Raw genomic sequence first — 20,958 nt, 5'->3', positions numbered from 1 at the left:
CGTCATCTTTCTCTCTCTTGTTTTGTTTTGTTTTTCTCCACTTTTGGTTTGAAGTCGCCCCCCTCCTCCATTAGTCAGAGTGATAATGGACTTTTCCTGTGTACAGACCTCCAGGCCCTGGCTGCTGGCACCACAATTGTCCATTGGGAAAAGAGGCTTTTAATGTTGTGCACTTGGCCCTCTTTGTCTTTAAATAACTGCACTTTTAAAGCCACGGTCAGGAATTGGAGTACGAGTAGTCCTACAGAGAGGAACGATAACGAGAAATGTATGAATGGGAAACCTAGCCAGCAACAAAGACATGGCTCTGCTTTCATCTCTCTGCTGTTTACACCAGCTAGAGGCTTTCTGTACTATTATGTGGTCGGTGTGTTCATCTCCATCGTGGTTTGTTTTGCTTCCTCTGCTACTGGTCGCAGGCAGCCCACATGGCAGACAGGTTTCATTTTAAAGGTTTGCCCACACACTTGCTCTTATAACCAACCAGGCATTTGATGATTACAGTACTGTGACATTGCAAACTACTAATTCAGTCTTAATTAATATGCTGTCCCAACTCTTTTAAATGGACAAAATGAATTGAGGATTAGTGACGATGCAGATTCTATGGTGGTTTTGTGCCATCTTTGGTGTAAGCTGGTAGCAGCGCCAAGTTGCACGCTACAGATTGTGGCTTTATTACATTTGCCTTGGCCCTCTGTCTCCCTGAATGGCTTTGCTTTAATGGCCTAAACAGACCAGAGTCGTTGGATAAACAAGAGTTTAGCAGAGGAGTGGCTGGGTCGGGACAGAGGAGGGGTGGGGTGGAAATGGCAGGTTTTTCTGGTGATTCTGGGTCCATATGTCAGCAATTTGAGGGCATTGTGTACCTTGGCCTAAAACAGAGGCTTCATGATCGATGGAGGGGTGAAAATCTCCCAAGTCCCTGGCGCAGAACACAGGCAAGCACAAGGAAATTGCTTTCAGCTGATAGCTTCATTTTGGTTGACATTTATCAAGTGAATTACCCCTGTTCCTTTCAAATGTTTACTACGACTAGCACCGCCTTTTGTGCGTGTGTGTGTGTGTGAGCAAGAGAGCAATCAAGGTTTGTCTTTGTGGAAGTATTGGTGTGTCCTTTGGTGATTCCTCACAAAAATATACAAATTAGTTCGGTAAACATTTGATTTTATAGTCTAACTGATAGATAACTAGTTACACATTTTGGACTTACTGCTTTTACTCACAACTCTAAGCTACATTTTTACAAAAAAAAAAAAAAAAAAAAGCACCAATGTATGATTCTTGCGTGACAAAAAATGCAAATGTGATGTTCAAAACAGAATTTCAGGGCACCAAGGAACATTGCATTTAAATCCATTTATCTCAAGAATTAAAACGAGACACATAACTTTTGCTAATAAAGGGGGCAAAGGAGACATTTATGGGATAATGGTGAATGCTAAAACGTAATGTAAAAGTAGAGAAGAGAACAATTGGGCAAGAGTTTGTTTTGAGTTAGTTTTCATTTGTAAGAGGAAGAATTCATTATTTCTTCTTTCGAAAGTTGTGCGTGTTGCAGAGTGCTTATTAAATCCAAATTCATCCCTTTACTGTTTTCAGAAAGCACAAATATCAGATACAGCCACGGGAGAGTACAATTTAAACTAAAAAAATAAGAAAAAAAATCTGTCCTGTGAGTGTTGCTCTCTATCTCAGTCTCTCCGTCCTCTCTTACTTCATTCTTCCCCTCTTAGCATTGTTCTACTTCTCAATGTCTCTACTTTTCATGCAGATTCCTTTATTGCATTATCTTTTGAGAGAAGCTCAATACCATGGTCTAATACTAGTTTTCCGACACAACCTACATTATATTGTATAGCCACTGCGTGTGTGAAAAAAAGAGAAAGAAAGGCTATATACGATTCCCCTCTGTTTTCTGTCTTCCCTTTGTGCCGCCTGTGATTACACTCTGAGTATCATGCTGCGGTGCTCCTGCAGCAGCTGAACTGCTGAGGAGGCCGTTCAGCTGCCACCCCCCCCTCTCTCTCTCTCTCTCTCTCTCTCTCTCTCTCTCTCTCTCTCTCTCTCTCTCTCTCTTCTCATCACCTCTGGAGTGTAAAGGGTGTCAGAGTGTGTGAAGCCACCCTGAAGATCTCATCAAGGATCCAATCAGCGTGTGAATACAAAATGCACTCTCCTCTTGCGATGTGATTATCATGGGGGACACCGAGAGAGCCTGTCTGGAGCGAAAATCTCTGCATATGCAAATTGAAGATTTTTTTTTTATAATGGATTTGATGTTCATAAGAGTATCTCTGACCCTTTCAGGGATGTAGTAACAGGCTCGCAGGAAAAGAATATGTGCAGATTAGCCTATTAATATTTATAGATGTAATTGGTTGAGCTGCGTGTCATGAGGCCTTGTTGTGCCTGGTGTAATGCAGAACACGTTTAGTCCTAATCCAGGTGGGTGCCCTTACTGCCTCTAACAGGGAAATGGCCGGCCATTTTAGGAGGAAGCTGGATATCCTAATAACCAGGTGAACTAATACCAGGCGGTGAGAGTGTTTCCTTCCGGAGCTCTTGGCATGTCAGTCATTCACAGAATTGCTCCTGTCTGGTCTGCGAGCCATTTTAAGTCAATGGAGTTTAAACGTGCATTTAGAGAGGACCACACGGGCCCCTTTGGATTGCCTCTATACCCACGAGGAGGCTCCCCAACCATCGTAGTGAGCCACCAGACGCTTCAGCACACACCTCCTGCTTCTCAAATCTGAACAAAGCGTTCCTCAGTTTAAAGTGGTTTAACTGTCATTTCAAATCGTCTGGACATCGTGATTACCGGCATGGGAGGAATTATATATTTAGCTTTATGTCCGTCGCCATTTCCTCCCCCCGCCCTGATCTGAAGTGACTAGCCAGTAGTGCCCTCGATATTACTATCTCTGAGGAGTTTAAACCTTCCCCCAGGAGACGTGTAGTGTAATCAAGGGCTGCCAGCAGGAGAGAGGGAGAAAAAGAGAGGGAGGGAGGAGGATGAGAGGTGTGGGGTGGGTGGTGTTGGAGCCCTGTAGTGATGGGATGGTGGAGGGAATGACAATGGACCAAATTTATGTCCTTAAAAATACTAAAGTACTCAGCCAAGTCTTTTTTAAAGAAATAATGACGAAAACAGAAAAATAGTAAAAATCTGTCTGGCATGACATGCTGTTTATTGAAATATTAAACATTTAGATTTTTGTCATTATATCTGGACTTTTTTTTTCCACAAGATATATTTTCTTTCTTTTTTTGCACATTTAATAACTATAACAGACACTTGTCTTTGACCAAATACTGGTAGGAAAATGTTTCGTATCATTGCTACAATAGGTGAAATTTTATCTCAAGTAATTTTCTTTTATTCAGGCCAAAAGTCACGTTTTCATGCAGTAAAACTAATTTTAAAAATCCGCTATTGCAGAGGCATTATTTCTACTTGTTTCCAATGAAAAGTGAGTTTATTGAAACAAGACAGAATTAGACAGATGGCTGCACTAGAATCACAAAAAAGACACTTGATTCAAGTTATTAATTTGTACTGGAATGAAAATGGCAAAGGCAGAAGAATGTACAAAATAAATCTACCCACTACTCACTTGTCTTATGAAAATAAGACTTTCAGGGCTAAAAAATAGACAAAAATGACTTGGTCGGGTGGAGATTTTTGCAGTGCAATAACCGCTTCAAGAAACTTCCGCTGCCATTTGCTGTAGTGTAGCAAGAGAAAATATACACTGCACAAATGAGGAGGGGTGGAAGCTGTTGAATGTAAGGAAAAACATGCGCATGTACACATGCATAGACACACCGTTCTATTGGATTTGTTCATTGAGTCTTTGTTGAGAAAAATGTTAATATATTTCCTAAAACTTTTCCCCAATTCACTTCTAAAAAACATTGTTCCTCGGTAAATCAACAACCCCGTCCAGGATCTCATCCATCCTGAAGAGACTCATTCATCCTCTATAACGTCACCGCTTGCTCATAAATAAAAGTGACCGTTAGGAAAGCAGATGAACGCAGCCAACGGATTGGACAGGAAGCCAGTTAATCTGCAATCCAATCCGGCCCGAGTCTAGTGAAACCCGGCTCAGCTTGGCTGACCGAGGCCTGGGAGGAAGGAAGTGAAGGACTCAGGAAACAGTGTTCAGAGCTTTCACCAGTCATATCCATCACAGTGCACAGTGATGGAAGTGTGTGTGTGTGTGTGTGTGTGTGTGTGTGTGTGTGTGTGTGTGTGTGTGTGTGTGTGTGTGGTGTGTGTGTGTGTGTGTGTGTGTGTGTGTGTGTGTGTGTGTGTGTGTGTGTGTGTGTGTGTGTGTGTGTGTGTGTGTGTGTGTGTGTGTGTGTGTGTGTGTGTGTTCCTGTTTCACCAGTCATATCCATCACAGGGCTCTGTCTGCAGGCCTGGGCAAGAGAGCTGGAGAGTCATTAGAGGGGCTGGGCTGCAGCGCTGCACTTTAACTAAACATCTTTTCCATAAAATAAATGCTTCCAGGTTAGTGTGAGTCCTGGAGAACCCAGGTCGCCTCGCTTTTGCTGCCACTCATCTGATCCCAATTACCAGACAGACTGGGTCAGAGCCAGCAGAGACTATGGGGATGCAGACTGAAGTTGTGTGGCATCCTTTTATCTTAAATCAACACATTGCTGCCCCACAATGCCCCATCCTCCCTTTCACTGTGCAGTACATAGTACAGTTATGAAAAAATAATTTGTAATCTAACAAGTCTGTAACCAGTATGGTTTTTGCAATTATATTTTACGTTTTTGATTTAAATGGCTTAGTATCAGTGAGTATGCGTGGGTTTTAGGGTTATTTTAATGGCGCATAAAGCTGTTGTGGTGAACAGACCTGTGCCTTATCTCAAATGGGAATCTAGCCACAAAGCTACCTTGACATCTATCTAACTGCCAAGTTGGAGCATAGAAATACAACATTCACCCATGTCACTGCTTTTGCACATATAAATGCACTTACTATCTACTGTACCACAAAAATAGGCAAGGCATAAGTCTACAGTTTATGTATGTGCATGGCACCTTTTAACAAGACACTTTGAAGTGCTTTACATATAAACATATAGTATACTATACATCAGGACGTGTCCTTTAATGTTATGTGTCATGTTAAGTCTTGCCGTGTCACATAAATAACATGTCATCATCTTGTCTTCTTCCTGTCTTATTTTTTCATTTCATGACAGTTAGCCACTGTTCAGATGGAAAAGTTGACATAGCCTATTATTTAATATTATAAAATGTCATGTTATACCACATCTTCTCATATCTTGTCCTTTAATGTCAGTTTATGTCTATGATCCTCTACTTTTAACTTCTATTTCCTCTATATTGTTTTATAAAATTAATAAGCATATGTACTCTAGGCAGGTCTGGAACACACCCTGTTAAAACTGGAACATATATTTGTAGTTGTAACAGCTTGCTTATTTATTTTGTTTACAATTGTCATAGGTTGCATCAGTGTAACATAACAACCTATTGTAACTTGTAAAACCTGTTGGCTGCATAAAAGCAGGAGTTATGCTGGAATCTGACCATAGCGGGGTAGTTTAGTAACATTCTCTGGCGTAAACATTTTAGTAAGAATATAGAACACAATGTGTGTATAAGCCAGCACCCTCCATCCAGCACATTCATGACATTCACTCCAGTTGTGTTACATGTAGAGTAACCTGATCTCAGAATAGAGGAAGAGTCGATCATGGTGATGTATATGTGCTTGTGTATGTGTGTGTTTTTGTGTGGACACAGTGTGCATTTACATCCATACATTATTGAATAATTGTTTCCTGATGCTCTCCTCTTCTCTAGAATATTAATTACCAAATGATGAAACCGCCTCTTTGGTCTGGGAGGTTGAGGTTGAAGTAGGAAATGGGGGCCGTGCATGTCGGAGACCGTCCTTTTTGATGGGGTTAACTTTGTGTGTGTGTGTGTGTGTGTGTGTGTGTGTGTGTGTGTGTGTGTGTGTGTGTGTGTGTGTGTGTGTGTGTGTGTGTGTGTGTGTGTGTGTGTGTGTGTGTGTGTGTGTGTGTGTGTGTGTGTGTGTGTGTGTGTGTGTGTGTGTGTGTGTGTGTGTGTGTGTGTGTGTGTGGCTATTAGAAAGGGGGGATGGGTATAGCATCAGCTATGTTTGGGAGTTGAGTTTCAGGGGGAAGCATTTTTCTCAGATTAAATGCATGATGAGAATATCTTGGACAGCTGGACGAAGCAGTTGTATTTTCGGAAACAGAATCACTAATTATGAATTTTTACTCTGCCCCAAAGAAAATTATAATGCAGGAGAAAAAAGCATAACAAGAAAAAGTTAAAAACTGGGCTCAAATGTTCCTGTTTATGTGCTGCTGCTACAGTATTTTGGCCACTCGTGTAAAAGAGATACATTCAGACAAACGCACACATACCAACTGAGCCTTACTGAGAGCTAACAATTTTGTAGACAAGAAACAATAAAACGACATCAAAGACTACAATAAGATAACGAAGCATAATCAGTAACATAGAAGAAAAGATATCAAAGTTGCCTCGTAGGAACCTTCCCTTTTATCAATGCCAGCAAAAATAGCTTTTTGTATATTTTGTGTCTAAATTCTTTCCCTTTGACCTTTTTCCACATTAGTAAATTTCATGGGTTCATAATCAGCTGGCATCAGAAACCTAGTACAGCTCTCACACTGAGGCTGCATGTAAAGGAGGATTGCACCATCTAGTGAAACAATGATGTAGACAGGGACTGAAACTGCCAGAAATATAGTGCTTGAAGATATTAAATAAGAAAAACAGCAAAATATATATTTACTACTAAATAATATTTAATAGGCCTACTCTGTCATTTATAAATGTTTTCGTTGAAAGTGAGAATAATAAAACATGCTTACAGCAATACTTCACCCAAATGTAATCTTTTAAATATCAAACACTCCCATCCAAAAGGCTTAAAAGGTGGATGTTAAGAGTTAGTTGTTTTCTCTTAGACAGAGAACAGCGGCTGTCATAAGTTCAATTCGTTTTTATGTTTGGATAAAACATTTTTGTAAACTTCAGGAGATACTTGTCAAACCACTCTTGCATCATAAACCACTTCTCTTTTGTCCATCAGTACATACCAAACTGACTTCTTTTCCAAAATATCGCAACCCATCCGGTATTTCCGATTATGCCGATTTCTTACTGTAATCCTCAAATCTACATAATGTACAGTACCAAGATATTTTGCCTGAAAAGCCCCAGCTTTTGTGATCATGTTGAAAGACCTGTGATCACGGCACATTATGTTTAGGTGTAATAATAAAATTAGTTTTGTCCTGGTTAAGCGGATGAAGATGTATGAATGAATGGATTGTGATTTGGAATGACGATGTATTGATTTAAGCCAAGTGAGAAACTTTAATTATACATACTAGGGCTGTTACTAAGAGCAGCAGTAAACTTCCACAGTGTAACCATTACACACTGGAATATTTAAAGAAAGAGGCTATTTTAACTGATGACTCTTTTTTGCAAAAGTTTCTGTTTCTGATAATTTAAATGACTCATAAAGTCTGTCCAGATTGCCAGTATATCTAATCTCCACCAGTTCACATGAACAAACACAAGGAGAGACGATTAGTCACTGCTGTGAGGATGTATTCATTAACTTGCTGAGCAAAGCAGAAAATCTCAGGATAAACAAAATAATGCACAAGTCTTGTCTGCAGTATTAGTTAGACAAAGTTGGCCATAAATAACCAGCAGTCGACATCTGATGGAGGCAAATCATCCACTTTGGAAAACAAATTCTTTTTTTTATTTAAAGTAACAGCACAGAATATAGGCACACAATCCTTGTTAAATATGTATGTTTTATTAATAATACACAATATGTTGCAATACACCTGTATATACATGTTGTATGCTTATTTTTAACAATGTGTGTATGATAATTTGATGACCTAAACCTTTCCCTTGGCTCTTTACAGGAGAATATGGTTTGTTTGCTACCAACTTACAACTAACTAAGTTCTCTAAAGGAAGGAACCCCCTGTTATTGACCTATTATCACCATATAAAGTTCTTATGGTAAACTTGTTGTCAAAGATTGTCTTATTTACACATCCAGCAGATATGGGGCAACATTAGCATTCATTTGGACTTGTGTTTCTGGCCACACAATGAATGTAAGTCCAATTTCACTCTTGTTTAAGCTCTGTTTTTGCTCTCCGCCAACTCCTGAAGGAAACCGCTGTCTCTTTAGTGGCTAAATGCTTCACTATGTGAGATAGTCACTAACTTTTGGTGCCAGGCAGTTAGTATATAGTGAGTTTATCTGTGCTTTTTAAAATAAAAACAGCTGCAACTAGAAACAAAGTTGATGACAGCGGCTGTGGCTCAGGTGGTCTACCAATCCGAAGGTTGGTGGTTTGTTCCCTGGCCCTGCAGTCCCATGTCAAAGTGTCGTTGGGCAAGACACTGAACCCCGAATTGCTCCTGATGCTGCGCCATCAGTGTGTAAATGTGTCTGTGAATGTTTTTCTGATGAGCAGGTGGCACCTTGCATGGCAGCCTCGGCCACAGTGTATGAATATGTGTGAATGGTTCCTGTACTATGTGAAAGCGCTTTGAGTAGTCGTTAAGACTAGAAAAGTGCTATATAAATACAGTTCATTTACATCAACCAAAACAATGAGCTCAAATGCTCAATATAGAGCTGAGAGGAGTTGCAGAATTGGATGACCGCACTATGCAAGTTTGCCTGATCGGGTAGCGGATCTGTAGTTCAAATGAGACATAATGGACACAATTCTGCTTCCGAAGAGGATTTGGTGTTGCTTTAAGTCAGCTTTCTGATGTTTTTATTTTTATTTTTTAATTTAACCTTTATTTATTCAGGGGAGGTTCACTGAGAACACCCAGATCACATTCACACCTGGAAGCTGCCCAGCACAACCACAGTCTGATCTGCTGGCCACTGGAGCGGTTGGCGTTAAGGGCCTTGCTCAAGGGCAGTGGTATTAATGAGGGAGGGACAAGTGCTGCTCTTTCACTTTCCCCACCCAGATTTTATCTGGGTGGTCTGGGGATTGAACCGGCGATCCCCCAGTCACAAGCTCTCTTCTCTAACCTCTAGGTCACCACTGCCCAATGTTTGTCTGATGTAACCAGATTTCTAAAACCAAACAACCCCTATGTTGAGTTACTGGCAGCTGTCCTCAGTCCAATTCCAGTTATTATATTGCAAAAGATGTGCACAAATAAGGTTGCTGTTGCATGCTCTATTTACGTATGTGGCAACACAAAAATAATATAAGTGTGAAGATGAAAAACCCCATGTCTCCTGCAGGGGCTGGGGTTTTTGGATTACGGACTGTATAACATTTCCTGAATCCATTCTGTCTGCTCATGACCCTACATGGCATCATATTCTTTTATCTGCAACATATGTCGACCACAATAAATATCTATTCTACCTCAGTTAGACTTAAGTCCTTATCAATTTATAAGGCAAATTAACCCTCATACAGAAATATTTTGAAGAGTGGGAGAAAGGAAATAACCTGCTGATGATTGCTGACTGCAGTGGGAAAACACTCAATTCAGCATTCAGTAAAGGTACCTCTCTACACCTACCTGAACGTTTACAGTATGTTGCAGTTGCAATACAACAAGCGTGGGTGAAAAATTAGTCAAACATGCAAAATACCACAGGATAACATGCTGACTGAATGAAAATCTGAATTACTCATAACCTTGGTGAGATAAAATGCTCCAGTTACTGGAGAAAGGAGAACATACAGAAATAAAAAAAATCAAATGTTACTGGAATCAGCGAGCTCTCTTGTCGGTAATCATACAGTCACTTCCCTTTTCACTAATAGCACATAGAAGCTGTTCGTGCCTTGCTTGCAGTCTTGCAAATGACCCTAATAATGCCCTTTCTGTTTCTCTTGGACTGACACAAAACAGAAACAGAAACAACTGCAATCATTAGTTAAGTGTTTGAACTATCTGATCTGTTGGAACAGAGAGTTTGATGGTGAAGCTAAAATCACTTTCAGGAGTTTCATGAAAAGCGCAAACAAAGCTAAAGTGGACAGTGTTTGAAATGGTAAGAAAGGTAACGGCGTTATTTTTTAAGTAACGGGGTAATCTAATTACTTTTCCCGTCGTTACAACGCCGTTAACGTTACTGGACGTTATATGCGGTGCGTTACTATGCATTGATTGAATAAACTGTGTAATCCGAACGCATCTCTTGCTAACGGCTACTGAGGAGGTGGGTTAATAACGAGGTAAGCGTTTATGATTGGCTAAGGCAGAGTCGTGTTTCATGGTAGCCAATCAGAGCCAGTGTTTTTACACACATGCCAGCACACGCGCACAGCTAAACAGATTAGGCAGAGATGGCGAGTCAGGAGCAATCCGATGAAAAGTTGGCATTTTCAAGGTGGAGATATGCACTACTTCAAATTAATTGTGGTCAAAGGCAAGAACGTGCGTGTGTACATTATGTTCAGGAGCGAAGACTTTGTCGACATCCGTTATAAGCAACTCTAATTTAATGAAGCATCTCACAACGACACACGCATAGCTAGTGGCCAAAACCAGCGATACCTCCACCACAGATGATAGCTCGCCATCTGCTAGCAAAGAAGGACTCGGAGCAAAGTCCTCCAAGCAGCAAAAGCTAGATCTTTCTGCCTCACAACAAAAACCTATGACACAGGCTGAAGTCAACCGTATGACAGGCAGGTGTTAAAAGTATATGTGTCATATAAGTTTATATGGTGTAACTGTTTACTTTTCTTACAAAGATAATACTTGAAGTGCAGGATAAATCTCTTGCTGTCTGTCGACGTGCAATAAATATCGAAAGTTATGTACGTTAAACACCTGTCTGTTCTACTCATTTCAACTGACTTGTGAAAACTGCTAAAAAAAATCCAAATTCTTTGACATATAGCAACTTTTTTTTTTTTTTTTTTAAGTAACGCAAATAGTTACTTTCCCTGGTAACGAGTTACTTTTATTATAGAGTAATTCAGTTACTAACTCAGTTACGTTTTTGAACAAGTAGTGAGTAACTATAACTAATTACTTTTTTAAAGTAACGTTCCCAACACTGAAGATGGATTACCGATTGTACTGTTGAGTTTCTCCATTCTTACTGTAGCTGATGGGGTAAATGATGTACTTTGTTTAAAAAAAAAACAACGTAAAAAGAATTATTACATGTAATAATTTTAATCAAAACAATAATCAGGGCTGTCATGTAAAGGATATAAAAGTACATTTACATATATTAAAGTGCTCATATTATGCTCATTTTCAGGTTCATAATTGTATTTAGAGGTTGTACCAGAATAGGTTTACATGGTTTAATTTTCAAAAACCACCATATTTTTTGTCGTACTGCTCATTGCTGCAGCTCCTCTTTTCACCCTGAGTGTTGAGCTCTCTGTTCTAGCTACAGAATGAGGCATCACACTACCATCTTTGTTGGGAGTCGCACATGCACAGTACCAAGGTAAGCACTGCTAGCCAGTCAGAAGCAGAGTTTGGGGGCGTGCCACGCTAGCAGTTAGTCGAGCATTATAACGTGTGTTACAAAGTGACGCACGTTCGACACGGAAGTTAAGGCTGGACTACAATAGAGCACTAGACTAACAATAGACTTTGGGCTTTTTCACTTTGTAAACCAATAACATGCACAAAAAAGATATATACCACAAAGGTAAGGGAAAAAGCCAAAAAGCATAATATGAGCACTTTAAATTTAACCACTTTTGCAGCATATTTCAGCTTATAATAACATCTAACCACACATTTTATATAAAAACATATTACCATCATACAAACGTTTGTTTAACAAGTGCTTAATGTCTGTCTTTGTTGGTCACAAACGTTTTAAGTCCTCATTATGTCATACTTTGTGTTTGGAGCTGCAGCACCCCTTCTGTCCCAACTATGTCCTTGAGTGTGGGGCAGTGTCCGGGGCAGGCCATGACCAGCATCCTGCACCCTCCTTTTTCCGTTAGAAACTTCCTCAAGGACTTATCGAAAAAAGTGCTTCCCTTCTCTGTACCCATCCAACAACAGCAGTGCCTCGCTGGACCTGGTTAACACAGTTCTCAGCTCATCCCCTGATATCTTTTCCGTGAGAGAAAGTTGAATCGTTATTTCCTGAAACAAGTCACCCGTCACTTTGCTGCAGTCGACATATAAGAGAAGTCTAAGGGTGCTGAGATCGAGGAGGTTAGAGAGGGCGTGTTTGGGCATCCCAGTCCAAGAAGAGACCAGGATGTAAGCTATGGTTGTCTTCCCGCTTCCTGAAGGTCCCTCAAGAAAAAGTGTCTCTCCAGCTTCTGGGAGTAAAGCTTGAAGATTTACAGGCTGGTCCTTACTAAAAAAAAAAAAAAAAAAAAAAGAATTATGATTGTAAGCTACACAGGCCCGTACAAATATTGGTCACATCAGCATTTACAACAACGACATTTTACAAAAATCACAAATTTCAATGGAATCACTGCTGGAATCTGTGGAGTAGCTCGCGGGGGGTAAAGAAAATTGCCAAAATTGTTCACGTTGAGGTCAACTTTGGTGAACTTTGACTCACAAATTTACACCATTGGCCATCTTGGCAGTCCAAAATGGAGGAAGCTATCGTAATTAGGCGTGTTGCATCATCCGAATTTCCTCCACGAAAGAGGAATGGTTTGCAGAGTGTTATGAGACAGGAGATAGCACAGATATGTCTGCGTTGCGAGTAAACGGTTACTATGGCCGAACAAAGAAAAGAGCTATGACTACAGACGATATACTTCTAAAACAAGTCAAAAGTAAGATCCCAAAACACACCTGCAATTACTCTTCATCACCATATGTGGCACCAAAGAGAATGAAATGGAGATCTTCGAGATTGTAACTTAAAGCTTGTTAACTAGCATTTAGCAAGCTAGCTAGCTCATAGATCAAAGAGACTTGACTTTTTGCTGTTACTGGAAATGAGATCATAGAGGTATGGCACCCTTATGATCAATGTGGAAATTTGTGTTTGTGACTCACTTGTTTTGGAGTTTGTGAGGCAGTTCCTCCACACCGAAAGCGTCACAGTGGCGTCTCACCTCTGTGCTGAAGGAGAAATCGGAATAATGGGCTTTCAGAAACGCCCCCAGATGTTCCTCCATGCAACCTGCAGACAACAAGACAGATCTGATCATACAGAAAGCAAACAGTGTGAAACAGGAAATTGCCTATATGATAATACCGACGTAGAGTTTGTAGACTGATATTTTTACAGTAAAGGGCATTTTTGAATTGATGTAGACCACAGATTTCGGAAAGAAGTCTTACTTTTTTGAGAGGCTTGTTCAAAACCTTGAATTTGTGGGTGTCTTAAGGACGGTGTTAAACATCTAAGGGCGTCTAACACAAAAGCCAACAGGTTTTTAGTCAGTGCCACTGCAAATTAATTATGTATAATCGTTTTTAGTGAGTCAATTTGTCGATTGACAGAAAATTACTTTTTCAAGCAGTTAAATTGTGAGGATTTCCTGCTTTTCTTTATGTTATGTGGTGGTAAACTGAATATCTTTGGGTTTGGTTGGACAAATAAGGCATTTGAAGACATCACCTTGGGCTTTGGGAAATTGTGAGTGTAAAAAAACATCAACTGAAAAACATAAACAATTGTAAACAAAAGTTACTTACCTTCATTTAAAATAGTTATCACTTCCTCATTGTCTTTATTTATTTGTTGGCCTGCTGGAAAGGAACAGCCTTGTTAGAACACTAACACAGAAGAGAGTAACATTCTCAGAAGTACTGAATCAGTCAATGTTATTAATAATTAAGTAGTTCAATCATTGCTACAGTGACTCTACAAGACTAGAGGAATTGTGGTAGCGTAAATCCAATCACATACACCTCAATGCAAGTTTAAATCAAATTAATCTCACACTTCTGTATTTAGGAGAATAAGTGTTTTGAATCCATGTAACAAATCAGCTTTCACACACTGTCGATGTATATGGTAATTTATTGAATGGCTATATTTCAGTCAAGCCACCTTCATTTCACATGTACAACTTTAACTTTAGGCCTTATTGTATTACTAGGTGTTATTCATTTGTAACTTGTAAAAATGCATGCAGTGATTTGAGTTTTTAGCCATTCTTGTGAAATCACAGTTCAAACTTGCTTTTACACTTGCTTGCGTTCTTGGTAAGGATTTGGTTAAACAACAATGGTTGCAATCAGCACAGCCTTTACAAGGCATTAGCGGGGCTTTTACTGTAGAGTCATTACAGTTAAGCTATGCTTGCAAATGATTCATTAAACAACCAATTTCATTTTCCAGAAGTAACTTGCTGCACATTGCATAGCTGAAGAGATAAAAGAGTGAAGTACATGCAAATGAGCATGACATTCACAGAATATCAACCAATCCACTCAGTGAGAAAGAGGCAGCACAGCGAGGCAAGCGGAAAGTCGATGATATTTAGTAGAATTAATCATTGCGCTCTATAAGGAAATGATGACAATAGTTTCAGGATTCCACTAAATGTATGGTGTCAACCTTCTTCATGGAGAGTGATATACGTAAACCGTGGTCGTCTTTCGTTGTTTGTGTAGAATTATTGGTATTGTATTTTATAAATGCATCAAAAGCAATTTAAGCGTGATTTGTTGCAGAACATAAAAACAATGTTGCTAAGGGCTTTACGGCACAAGTGGAATCTGGGGTGCCCTGCAAAAGCTCACTTCTACTTTTGAACTACTTTTTGTTCCCTCGCAATACGTTTTATGTTACCTTGCAAACAATTTTGCATCGCCTCTGATCCATAGAGAAAAGCTGAGCTCTATTATGATATATACACATATATATATATATATATATATATGTGTGTGTGTGTGTGTGTGTGTGTGTAGCTGTTTAAACTCACAGGCAGCAGCAGGAACAGACCTTCGACCGTCGACTAAAAGGTTCCTGGTACTATGAGTCCTGGATCCTATAGAAAAAAACATTGCTATTAATTTAGTGTGTTGGTACAGCCGGTGTGTATGTATTTACTGTAAGTATGGATAGATGGAAGGGTAGAAGTTTTTGACACTGTATATAAATAGTTTAATTCATGCAGTTTAGTAAAATTATATTAAAAAGTTTTGTTTGAAAGGCATTAACTTAGCTTTCTCTATGTTTGACAGGTAATATATTTGGGGTGGTATGGTATTATAATGTATTGGCTTTGAATTTGTACCTTTTTATTTATTCATTGTGCATACGGTGTCGCTTGTAAATCCTATATTTGTCATGTATTTTTTGTGTTCTTGTAAGTATTTTACCTACGCACCTGTAATTAAGAGTTTATGGTGTGCAAGAACTTTGTAGAAATTGAGACCTGATACCAGCTAAAAATACCATTCATACGTTTGCACACCAGCAGCTGAAGTAACACTTCTTATCATGTTCACACATTCATATACGAAGAAACGTGTAATAAGCCTACTATTGAAATGATGGAAGTCTTTGTATGGGGGATTATACAAACAACAAACGTGCCACACTGAAAAACCACCCACGCGTTTACAAATAGCCTCAAATTCCCCTGTCACATAACCCAAGACCAACCTGGGTGTTTCCAAACTTGGGGATTGTGAAACATGCAGGCAGGCGAAAAAGCTTAGTCATGCTCACATGAAAACATGCATGACTAGTCACATGACAGTAAACTTCTTTCAGAGACAGATTGCAAACATTAAGGTGACTAGGTGATCTAAATGCTATAACGTTTAATAACTTCCTCTTTTCTGTATGGGAGGCAACATTGTCTCTTCACTTGAAATTACACAGCTGTTTACTGACTGAACAAATTCCTCTGCCCATTTGACAAAGACAAAAAGTAAACACTGCTAGGCCGCTCTGGCTTTGACACAGAAAGGATACACTTTGGATGCTGACTAATCCATTTAGCACTACTGTAAGTTGTTTGAGGTGAGACTGAAGAGGTTTATTCTGGTTGGACAATAATAGATCTATTAAAAAGTTCTATTTGACTCTGTCCAAAGTTATTGCAGTATATTGTTATTTGTTTCAAATGGCTTGTAACAGTTGAAAATAAACCAATGTGAATAATTACAATAAGGAAATAATGAAGAATAAAAAGATGAACACAATAGACAAAGGGATTTTCCACACCATTTTCTTCTTCTAAAGGGAAATCCTGCAGTGAGCTATATTCTGCACACACTGCCTCCTGCTACAGATTGAACGTCCCAGTCGTCAAGACGATTGGCTTATATTTTTTATTAATATATTGCATATGTATATGTTATTGTGAAAAAAAAAATCCATTTGTCATTAGAATTGCTGCCGTTTGTCACTTTAATATTTCACCATAGCTGCATGTGGAATTGTTATGCATCGTCGTGCCCGTTGTGTGCGTTATCTCATATGTCAATGTCAATAGTATGCTTTCTTACACTCCTTTTCCAACATGTAAGATTTAATTTGTGCTGTTTATGAGCATTTATTCATTAAGTTTTTGTATGGAGTTATCGATCATTTTATATTATTGTTATTTATTATGCTTTTTTTGTTTTAAATGTTCAACATAAAATATAAAGTTTAAGCGAAACACAAATTTCCATGTGATGTAGAAGTTATTGAACCTCGGAGTATGATTTGGATATTTTTTTCTTCCAATCTACACCTGTATTTTATGTACTGTTGTGTTTGTTGTAAGCTACATGTCCTGAATTTGTTATGTGCTGGATATTACACATAAAGAATTGAGTGACTGGTTACCTTTTTGTCGTCGGTACATCAGCACAACAACAATAATGACAACCATCATCACTCCTATGCTCAATATGATGATGAGAGCATCGTTTTTTACATGAGGAACAGGTATTTCATCTGTGAAAAGAGTAAAGAAAGATTGGTGTTAAAATGTGCCAAAAAACCTAATTCAGGAAGAAGGACGATGCCAAGTGTTGACATTTTGTGAGTTATACCCATTCTTTTGATAAGTTTGACCACTATGGAAATAACCAAATATACCAAAGACAAACTATTGCAAACTTCCCCTTCCTGGTCAAAAACTAAAATAACAACAAACAAAAAACAGCTTTTTGATTTCCACATAGGACAAAATCACAGTACAGTTGACCGTAGATATCTCTATCAAAAGGAATATGTGAACATAACAGGAAACGGCAATGAACGGTGATAGCATAGCAAATGATAATATTATATTTCCTGTTTTTAGATGAGAAAGTCCTAGGCTTCATCTAACTTAATTCTGCCAGCTCAGCTGCTTTTTCATGGGACAGGCAAGTTCAAATTAGTACAATTCTGACTAAGTTTTGTTTCCTTCGTAGAAAAGAGGTTAAAGTTGATGCCATTAGAGGACATAGAGAATCAAAAATAGTGTGAGGAACACAGTCAGTGGAAGAAGTGCTCATCAAAATGTACTTGAGTACCAAAAGTAAAAATACTAATAATAAATATGCATAATATATATTATATCATTGGAGTATAAACAGTGATAAATTATGTGTAAGCATCACTTTAATGTTGCAGCTGGAAACTGGAAATGGATACAGTACAGTAGTAGTTTACAGTAGTAAAAATGCAGTACTTGAGTAAATGTACTAAGTTACATTCCATCACTGGAAAAAAATTCATACTTCTTTTCTGTTCTGCTTGCATCTCATTGGATTATTTTATCTTTTGGTATGTTTTTTGGGCAGCAGACAAGAGCTGACAAGAAATGAGGGGGGATGTGGACATGGAATAAAGTTCACTTTGCCAGACTTGACCTGGGGATCTTGCAATTAAATGGTCAACATATAAAAATTCCTGTCTGCATGCATCTTCTCTCTGGGAAATATTTTGAGTAGAAAGCCTTAAAGGAAATAAAAATGTACCTGGAATATGAAATGTTGCAGAGTAGTCATCATTTGTAAAGATACACGTGTAGTTGTTTTTGTCTGTTGATCTGACGCGTATCTCACTGGTGACTTTAAAAAGCTGGTCTGGTGTTAAGACCGCAGTGGTATTTGAACTGAGTTTCCGCTGGTGTCCATCCTGCCACATGACAGAAGAGCTGGGGTATCCCTCTGACTCGCAGGTTAGCAGCACCTCATCCCCCTCTTCAGCCTTCCGAATGTGTTTAGTCACAGCTTCATACGGTGCTAGGGGGAGAAGAAGAAATGAAGAAAATATAATAACCATGTTTAAGTTGTTGCTCCAAAAAAGGTCTTCCCCACAATAATGCAAAATATTTGGGCCTTTTTCCTCTGCTGTGCTGTGCTACGCAACACAAAATATAATATTTATAATATTTATATAATATTTATTTATAATATAAATATTTGAGAAATACATTTTACTTATTTACTTACTTTAGCATAGCATCACTATCATTTAATCTTATTATTATGATCAAGAGATCTTGCATGATAAAGGGAAGATCTTCAGGGAAGTTTAAATGAGCCAAACACATTCTTTTTACCAAATTGAGTAATAGTGGTCTTAGTTTCATTTTCACTGTGAGTTATTCTGTGACTGCCCAGAAATGACCACATGCTATTGCGAATGAGCAAGATCCTTCCAGGAACAAAGTCCCTGAAGTCTTTGCCTAAACCTAAAAAGTTACATTGTTACGCTGTCACAGACTCAGTACTTACCTACAACGGACAAAGTTATCGTTTTATAATCAGCTCCTTCTTCTGTCTGCACAAAACACTGGTAGGTCCCAGAGTCATTGATCCTGAGCCTGGAGACCTGTAAAGTGACAAAAGAAGAAAGTAGATGCCTTAGATGTGCTCATGGTCATATTACACATTATGCCCTCATAAACTAGAGGTTTAAATGATCCAAAATCTGTTGCATAATTCCCTTTTTTCTATCTCTAATACAAGGTCTTATCACATCTCTTGGTCCACATATTGTTCTATTTTTTGAAAGTGGTACTTTAGTAACTAATACAACACCATGAACACAGATAATAATGGGAAGATAAATATGATACTTTTGCAAGCGAGAAATCCAGTTTATACGCCATCCTATGCCTGGAGAATTTGACACTCAATTATTCCACATCACTTAGAGGGAATTTGACAGGAAATAACGTGTCCTACAAATTTTATGTAAATCTGAACACATCACTGCAAGTATTGACCTGTAACTTGGCCCAGCCATTCTGCAGCTCCTCAGTGAGAAGCCTCACTCGGCCCCGATAGTCTGGATCCTGGGACGCCAAGTTCTCCTTCCAGTTATCCATACGATACACATCCCGAGCCAAAGTGGTGGTGATCCAGTGCCAGGTCACCTTCAGGTGAGCATGAGAATTTGATAGTTTAGGCTGAAACCTGCAGCCCATCACAACATCTCCTCCAAACTTTGACACGTATGTGGTTCGCTCTGCTTCAACAGTGAACAACACTGCAGGAAAATAATACAAAGTAATGTCAATTTTCTAAACAGCCCTGAAGCAATATACAACATCAAATCAAGCCCACTAGAAAATGGCTTGTGTGTCAAATAAAAATATAAATGTTTAATGTAAATGCAAGTTCTCTCCAGTTCGTGCTCTTATTTATTCTTTAATGTTCCCACTACACACCAAAAAGAGAGATTATTTACTACACACCTGAGAGAGATGGCTGAAGCATGATTTGCAAAACTATAAGTAGGGCCCAGTCCATTGAGACCTAAGGAGGAAACAGAAGGGAGTTGTACAGATGTTACAGATGTTGAAATCGTTTGGCCATGTTGGTCAGAAACATGAGTCATTTTACTGGAAAAAGCCAGATGTGAATTCTAAAGCCACAACTAGTTTGATCTTGTTAACGTCTGTACTCTGCAAAAAAAATTACATGACTGAGAAAAAACACACATCACATGTTTCTGAGTCAAACATTATTCCTAATCTCAGCATGACTCAGCTCTGTAAAGCAATTTGCTTCCTCATTGCTTAATATGTAACAAATAAACAAAAATAGCAACAATGATGCTTTGACTCTAGAGCTGTGTCAACAGACAACACAGCTGTTTTACTCTTTATAAACACATTTTATCTGGAAATGTTAGCAAATCATACTTCAGTGGAAAGGATTTAATCAGTATCTAAGGTGCCTTACGTAAACATGATTGTACACGATTAGTTATCCTTTTAGGGCAACACTCTACCAACAAAAAAGGCATGTTTTATTTACATGGAACCATATCATGAGACTCTTAGTTAGAAGTCATTTGTTGAGTGATAAGCACATTAGTCATTTTCTCTGCAAATTTCCTGTAAAATGGAAATGACACTTGCAGTTCTGTAGAACATAAATGACTTTGAATGGGTGAGCTGTCAAGCTCTGCCAACTGTTTGGTTCACAATAGGCATAATTGAAAATAAAAATCAGTACTTATTTGGTGAAGTACAAAGTAGGTACAGTTGAACTTACTCCAACAACCCGTGGTAAGCATATTTAATTAAGATAACTGTATTTGTCGTCAGGCTACAGAGCTAGATTTAAACCCTTGGCAAAAAGGTGATAAATGGCTAAATTATTTTTAAATATGAAAAAAATGATAAATACAAATCTACAAATGAAAAATAGATACATAGATATTATTATTATTATTATTAAAGTGTAATAGTTGTGAAAACCCGAATGTTAATCAGTCAAAAGTATATTCTTACCTGCAGGTCATGCAACAGCTAGTTGTATTTTCATCTGGTGCTTCCTTCTTCCTACCACTCTGACTGATCTGAAGTCTCTCTGCATTCTTCTGTTGTTATAGGCCTACAACATTAAGGACGGCCCTCGAAATATGGAAATCCCGTTCGTGTGTCTCACACACACACACACACACACACACACACACACACACACACACACACACACACACACACACACGAATACAACTAACGA

General features: G+C 38.7%; 1 pseudogene; it reads right to left on the bottom strand.

Moving 5' to 3' along the window:
- Nucleotides 1–11,727: 11,727 nt before the first annotated feature.
- On the bottom strand, nucleotides 11,728–20,899 carry LOC114571412 (uncharacterized; annotated as a pseudogene).
- Nucleotides 20,900–20,958: the final 59 nt, after the last annotated feature.

This window comes from Perca flavescens, chromosome 16 (assembly GCF_004354835.1).
Source record: "Perca flavescens isolate YP-PL-M2 chromosome 16, PFLA_1.0, whole genome shotgun sequence".
NCBI lineage: Eukaryota > Metazoa > Chordata > Actinopteri > Perciformes > Percidae > Perca > Perca flavescens.
The sequence above is the reverse complement of the archived record's forward strand: the minus strand, read 5'-3'. Positions and strand labels throughout refer to the sequence as shown.